Source organism: Salvelinus fontinalis, chromosome 21 (assembly GCF_029448725.1).
Source record: "Salvelinus fontinalis isolate EN_2023a chromosome 21, ASM2944872v1, whole genome shotgun sequence".
NCBI lineage: Eukaryota > Metazoa > Chordata > Actinopteri > Salmoniformes > Salmonidae > Salvelinus > Salvelinus fontinalis.
The window spans coordinates 49,333,483-49,341,381 of record NC_074685.1 but is presented as its reverse complement, the minus strand read 5'-3'; the positions used below and the strand labels follow the sequence as shown (position 1 = coordinate 49,341,381).

The 7,899-nt window shown below is 41.1% G+C and overlaps 1 long non-coding RNA gene across 1 annotated transcript; it reads left to right on the top strand.

The window, feature by feature from the left end:
• The first annotated feature begins 4,942 nt into the window (after nt 1-4,942).
• Nucleotides 4,943-5,653, top strand: LOC129819066 (uncharacterized). The gene is made up of 4 exons (XR_008754005.1): nt 4,943-5,144; nt 5,222-5,296; nt 5,429-5,467; nt 5,579-5,653. It is a non-coding gene; the product is annotated as an uncharacterized LOC129819066 (long non-coding RNA).
• Nucleotides 5,654-7,899: the final 2,246 nt, after the last annotated feature.

The window sequence follows — 7,899 nt, the reverse complement described above, 5'->3', positions numbered from 1 at the left end:
CCCATTCTCATCAATGGGGCTGTAGTGGAGCAGGTTGAGAGCTTCAAGTTCCTTGGTGTCCACATCACCAACAAACTAGAATGGTCCAAACACACCAAGACAGTCGTGAAGAGGGCATGGCAAAGCCTATTCCCCCTCAGGAAACTAAAAAGATTTGGCATGGGTCCTGAGATCCTCAAAAGGTTCTACAGCTGCAACATTGAGAGCGTCCTGCATGGTTGCATCACTGCCTGGTACGGCAACTGCTCGGCCTTCAACCGCAAGGCACTACAGAGGGTAGTGCGCACGGCCCAGTACATCACTGGGGTTAAGCTGCCTGCCATCCAGGACCTCTACACCAGGCGGTGTCAAAGGAAGGCCTTAAGAATTGTCAGAGACCCCAGCCACCCCAGTCATAGACTGTTCTCTCTACTACCGCATGGCAAGCGGTACCTGAGCCCCAAGTCTTGGACCAAAAGGCTTCTCAACAGTTTTTCCCCACAAACCATAAGACTCCTGAACAGCTAATCAAATGGCCACCCGGACTATTTGCATTGTGTGCCCCCCCAACCCCTCTTATGCTGCTGCTACTCTCTGTTTATCATATATGCATAGTCACTTTAACCATACCTTCATGTACATACTACCTCAATCAGCCCGACTAACCGGTGCACCCACACATTGGCTACCCGGACTATCTGCATTGTGTCCCGCCACCCACCAACCCCTCTATTACACTACTGCTACTCTCTGTTTATCATATATGCATAGTCACTTTAACCATACCTTCATGTACATACTACCTCAATCAGCCCGACTAACCGGTGCCTGTATATAGCCTCGCCACTGTTATAGCCTCGTTATTGTTATTTTTCAGTGTCTTTTTTACTGTTGTTTTTATTTCTTTACTAATCTACTGTTCACCTAATACCTTTTTTTTACTTAAAAATTGCATGGTTGGTTAGAGCCTGTAAGCTTTTTATTTATTTATTTAACCTTTCTTTAACCAGGAAGGGCTCATTGAGATTTAAAATCTCTTTTTCAAGAGCGTCCTGGCCAAGATAGGCAGCACCAAGTCATTACAAAAATTACAGACAAACAACATGAAAAACTACAAGTAATCTAGTAAAAACCATTGAATTCACAAGAGTATAACAAAATCAAAAACAGCAAATTAAAAACATTGACAGGTCAGGGAATCAGCCTCAAAATCCTTCATCAGTGATTTAAAAACACCAATCGGGACAAGTTCTTCCAGTTTAAAATTATTTTGTAAGGTGTTCCAAGACGATGGCGCAGAGTACATCAAAGACCTTCTACCAAATTCAGTTCGGACATTTGGAACAGTTAGCAGTATAAAGTCTAGCGAACGAAGAGAGTACCCACCACATTTCTGAACAATAAAAATGCCCAAATAAAAAGGTAGTAAACCCAAAATGACTTTGTAAATAAAGTTTTTGTAAGAGATGAGGCACAACAGTAAATAACAGTATCATCAGCATAAAAATGAAGTTGTGCATTTTGGACATTTTTGTCTAAATCATTTATATAAATAGTGAATAAGAGAGCACCAAGTACAGAGCCTTGGGGCACACCATTCAGGACAGACAATTTAACAGACATAAGCCCATCAAATTGAGTGCACTGAGTTCTATCAGACAGTTAGCAAACCATGCAACTGCATGCTCCGAAAGACCTACACTCAACAATCTCTGCCTTAGTATAGCATGATCAACTGTATCAAAAGCCTTAGAGAGATCAATAAAAAGTGAGACACAGTGCTGTTTTTTGTCAAGGGCTTCAGTGATATCATTTAAAACCTTCATGGCTGCTGTAATTGTGCTATGCTTCTTCCTGAAGCCCGATTGGTACATTGATAAAATAGAGTTCGTAAATAAAAACTATTTTAGCTGTTCATTTACAAGGGTTTCAAGTATTTTCACCAGGGGTGACAGCTTTGAGATTGGCCTATAATTATTTAAAAGAGTTGGATCTTTGGACCTTTTAAAAGTGGTAGGACAAAAGCTGATTTCCAGATCTTTGGAATTTCATTACATTCCAGGATTAGATTGAACAGATATGTAAGTGGTTCAGCTATGAAATCAGCTGCCAGATTTAAAAAGCAGGGATCCAAAAGATCAGGACCTGCAGGCTTTCTTTGATCTAAGGATTTCAGGGCTTTATGTACCACCTGCACTGAGAATGGCAGAAAGCTAAAAGTTTGACCAGCTCTCACTGGTTCATCCACACAGGGTTGTACAGAGACAGAGGACACTGAATCAAACAGCCTACCAGATGATACAAAGTGCTCATTGAAACAATTCAGCATTTCAGTTGTCATATATACCAACAGAGTCCTTCAAAACACATGACGGTAATTCATTAACATTGCTGTTACCAGACATAGACTTAATAGCATTCCAAAACTTTCTAGGGTCATTCAGGTTATCAGTGGTAACAGACATAAAATATTCAGACTTGGCCTTCCTGAGAAGAAACGAACACTTGTTTCATAACTGCCTAAAAATAAGCCAATCAGCATCAGAACAAGATTTCCTTGCTTTAGCCCAGGCTAGATTACGGTCGTGAATAATACAAGACAGCTCAGAAGAAAACCATGGATTATCCCGCCCTTTAACCCTGAACCTGCGGAATGGTGCATGTTTGTTTACTATTTGGAAAAAACCATCATGAAAGAATATCCAGGCAGTTTCCACATCAGGGATAAACTCAATCTTGCTCCAGTCAAAATAAAACAAATCATGAAAAAAAGCCTGCTCATTAAAACACTTCAAATTTCTCTTACGAATAAAACGTGGATTTGTCTTTGGAACCTTAGTATTTCTAACAGCAACAACAGCACAATGGTCACTTAAATCATTACAAAAAACACCAACCGCAGAATATTTATGTGGAACATTTGTCAATATCAAATCAATCAGGGTAGATTTACCTGGGCATTTAAGATTTGGGCGAGTGGGTGAATGAATCAACTGGGTAAGATTCATAGAATTACAAAACATTTTTAAATCATCAGACACCGGCTTTAACCAACACCAGTTGAGATCACCAATCAAGATCATTTCACTGTAAAGAAGTTTAGACATAAGGTGCGTCAAAGAAGAAAATGCATCACCGAGAGCAGAGGGGGGTCTATAACAGCCAATCACAGTTATAGAGAGGCCCTTTGAAACCTCAATATTCAAAGCAAGAAATTCCAACTGTTTACAAATAGTTTCAGACTTTGCCACACTTACATGGAATTTAGATTTTACATATATAGCCACACCCCCACCTTTCTTAACTCGATCAGTGCGATAAACATTGTAACCACTTATACAAATATCCTTATCAAAAATAGACTTGCTGAGCTAAGTTTCAGAAAACACAATTACATCAGCATCAGTTGATTTAGCCCAAATCCTAACCCCATCAATTTGACAACAGGCTGCGTACATTTAAATGAAAAATACCAAAACCAGATCTTGATTTAAAATCAGAGGGGGTTTGGAGACATTGCATATCAGAGCCAGGGTTAGGTTGCACGTTACCTGATATCAACAACAGAAGAATAACTAGGCACCTCTGTTTAATAACCTTGCACGGCTTCTCTTTTTTTACGAGACCTACTGCAAGCGAATTCTACAAGTGAGTTTCCAGACAATACAAAACAGTCATTTAAAACCATTAGACTTTGGTAGTGACACAAATTCGTACTGTTCACATCATGCCACAAATGCATCGGCACTTGGACGAGTAGACCGAGTGAAAAAGAGCGAGTTCCTGCAGACAAAATGTCTAATGGACGCGAGAGTACATTGTCAGATGTACTCACCCTGCGACAATGTTCGTTTTCTCCAGAGTTCAGTAAAGTCAGTGCACAAAGCAATACCACGTAAATTGTCATTTTCTCTGACAAAAAAACAAGAGGCCAACGAAGGTAAGTGGAGAGAGGGACAGCGTGTATGTGAGTCAATGTGAGTGTTTGCGCGTGTGAGTAGATTGGGTGTTGAGGGCGATAGAGAAAACGGGTTGAGCTGCCACTGACAGCCAGGCGAAGAGCAAAAAGGTAGTGACAGTAGACAAAACAAATGATACTATAACGACAGCAACAATGACACTTGTTAGCCTGAACTCAGGAGTACAACTCTTGAACCTCGGGTAATCATTTTGATGCTCAGTGCATACTTGTCAAACTACTAGAGGATAATCAAGCACAAAACAAAATGTCAGTTACAACACGTTTCCTCCAATATTGCACAACACTTGAGCCAAGACTTGACTAGATAGCTTGCTAAAGCAAAACAAAAGTACCGGACCTCCGCATTTGGACGAATCACTTTCACAACCACAAAGCTACTGTTGCGCAGATCATGAAATGCGCTAATGCAGTGCTGCACTTAAAGACATTTCCACCTGCTGGCTTGTGCCTGAAATGTGATGACCAAAGAGTCCTCAACAGCTCATTTGAGTTAGATAGAAAGCTAGATAGATATATTTGATTTGACAGTTTAATAAAATAATAAAAAACGTTTAATTAAATAAAACATGACAGGCCAGGGACAACACAATAAAGTAAACGGCTTCCATTGTGGTCCCTTAATGTTACCCAAAGTAAAACAATAATAAAAAATAAAAATATATATTTCCTTGCCAAAAATATTTGTCAAGGAATGGTTTCTTTCTATTGATATCATGTTGGCCTATCTATGTAAAACGTCCAACCAACCATCACTCAGTCAGTAGGTTATAATAAGCACATCACGTTCGTTATTGAGCTACAACCAGTGAGAAGATGATGCCACCAGTCCGGCTCCAAACAGGCCTTTTTCTTGTGACGTATTATGCGCAGTCATAAAGCTGTGGCCTAAAATGACTTAACCATGCATTCATTCACTGCATAAACTGTGTTCAGATTTTATTTAATCTGTACAATAGTTTTCTTCACTCAGGTTGTTGCAGGTAATCTTTGGCCTTTTGGGGCACCTCCTTCCCAACATAAATATACATATATAGGGAATAGGGTGCCATTTGGGATGCCATCTTTGTGTGTGAGTCAGGATGTGTTTTGTGTCAATTAATTGATGGAAATGTTTCCCTCAGAAAGAAAGATGGATCGTAATGATGAGAGAATAAAAAGAGCTTTAAGACGCCGCCCTTATGTGGTAAATATAAAATATTTGTTTGTTTTGTCCTGTTTTTGTTATATTATCACATTTTAAATTGAGTGTTGTGTTGACAGTTGAAACCAGTGAGGGTGAACAGCCCTGATTCCGTGTTGTGGCCAACCGGCAAGGTGCACAGAAGGCCAAAGCCTGTAAGTCATATCTGACCTGAAACAAAAACACATACACATTAGTTATGCATTCTGCATGTACAAACTGCAGTTATCAGAATTAAAGCAAATGCATATATCCCTATCTAACCTCATTGAATGCTGTCTTGACAGTCTACTTCAGTGCAGACCCCTCAGATCCACAAAAGACCTGTAAGTCACATTCAAATTCAACCACATAACAGTACTTATATTATTTATTGATACACAATTCAAGGCCAAAATGACCAAATCAGTGTTGAATTAATTCTTGACTGTTAACAGCCAATCATTGTGAGCTATGGGCAGGACCAAACATCTGGGGAAGGATGGAGCGTCAATCCAGAGCCTCTCAGCCAGGTCAGACATCTCTGCTGTTCCCATAGAGACACAACAGATAGATCAATCTGTTGATTCATATGGCCATTTTGGTTGGCTTGGTTAAATTGACAATCACCCATTTGAGATGCTAAAGAATCCTATACTATGGAAGGTCTTTAGCCCCACGCCTAATGTTATGGGAGTTGCATTTATTGCATTTTCAGTTACCCATGTATTGCTCACTACTTGTACAACCATGTTGGATTGCCTACGTATTCTACATTTCCTTGAGGGTCAATGCCAGTGTATTCTATGGCTGCAATGAGTACATGCCTTTCTCTGTCTACTCAGTCTGGAAGGGTGACTCGGCTGATAGAGAGAAAAAATGATGACGTGATCTCATCCTCCAGTTCGGATGACTTTTCAATTACTCCTTCACTGACTGTGAATCGGAGGTAAGAGTTGTACCCTACCGTCCATGTCTTTCTTGAGTGCCATCACTGTGAGGAGGATGGTCTTTGACTAGTTGACTCTGATACACAGTGTGATGATGAGGGTCATGAAAGGAGGACACCACCACTGAAAGTTGAGAATGGAAGGGTGACAAAGCTTGACGTGAGGGATATGGATGAGGATGATGATCTGTCTCTCCACTCCTTCGATGAGTCAGACTTCCTGGTAAGTTCTGCAAATTTTTATTTTTTGTACATATATACATGGGGGATTGGAAATGATGCAGATAATTACTTATTGAGTGTAGTCATGTATCTGCAATGTGTATAGAGTAGTTAGAAAGTATTTCTACAGATTGTGTTGAAGATAGCACTTTCCTTAATGTTACTTTACTTTCTGGTCCTACAGAGCCCAGGGAAGGTCTCAGGTCCTGTATCTGTCAAGAATTGCCTCTCTCCTCTTGTGACCTCAGCACACCGGACCCAGGCTGAAGCCCTACAGGCCCTGCCCTCTGCTTTAGGCTCTCCCTACCCAGTAAATGTCCCAAGGCCTCTGACTCCTCTCAGCCCTGTCATTATCGCTCTGCCCCGAACAGAGAACTTCCCATACCGCCACAGCCCTCGCCTGGCTCCCATCACCAACCTGAGCGAGACCGGCAGGAAGCTGCTCCAGGAAATGGCTGGAGTGGCCCCACAGGTGAGAGGAAATACAAGAAGGGAATATTGGTCATAAGTCCTTCTATAGTATAGCATAAGTCCTTCTATAGTATAGTATAGTTTAAGAGAAGAGAAAACCCATAAGCTTACATTACTTTATCTCCTTGTCCAAAATATTCAGGAAGGGAAGGTCAATAAGAAAAAGAAGGGCAAGGCCAAAAAAGTAGTGAAACAAGAGAAGGCCAGTAAGATACAACAGATGGGAAATGTTGGAGAACGTAAGGAGGAGGACAAGAAAGAGGAAAAGAAGAGTCTGAGGAAGAGGTGAGGAAATAGAGGAGGGAGAAGTGGAACATAACCAGGGAATACTAGACTAGAGAGTTAGAGAAATAGAATGAGGTAGCAGAGAAAGAGCAGCTATCTGATGTGTAAGGGCAAACTTAAGCAATAAGGCACGAGGAGGTGTGGTATATGGCCAATATACCACGGCTAAGGGCTGTATCCAGGCACTCCGTGTTGTGTGTAAGAACAGCCCTTAGCTGTGGTATATTGCCCATATACCACACCCCCTCATGCCTTATTGCTTAAATATACCACGGCTTTCAGCCAATCAGCATTCAGGGTTCGAACAACCCAGTTTATAATACTATTTACTCTCCTGTGGTTTTTGATTGACAGGTTTCTTCAGTGGCTGCTGCTCAAACTGAGATGTTCAAAGAAATAATGGCCAACTACTGTTTCTAACACACACACACACACACACACACACACACACACACACACACACACACACACACACACACACACACACACACACACACACACACACACACAGATTTTGAGTATTGGTTACTCCTACAACACACACAAATGTAATTTCAGAGAACTATGATTAGCAAAAAAAAGATATTGATCCCCATACAGCCTATGATAATGAGTTGGATTTACATGTTTAGGCTTGGAAATATAGCCAGGAGAAGCAGGGTCAACACCTCTACTCATGCCATAAGTGCCATGACATCTTTAGTAACCACGGAGAGATAAGACCTCTGTCTCCACAGTCTCCTCCAAAGGACAGCACCAACCTTTGGGCAGTGTCACTGGTATCGGGGTCTTAGGTCTCCTTTGGCCAAAGTGAATAGGTGAGGGCCCCTTACTAGTCTCCTTGCAATATAT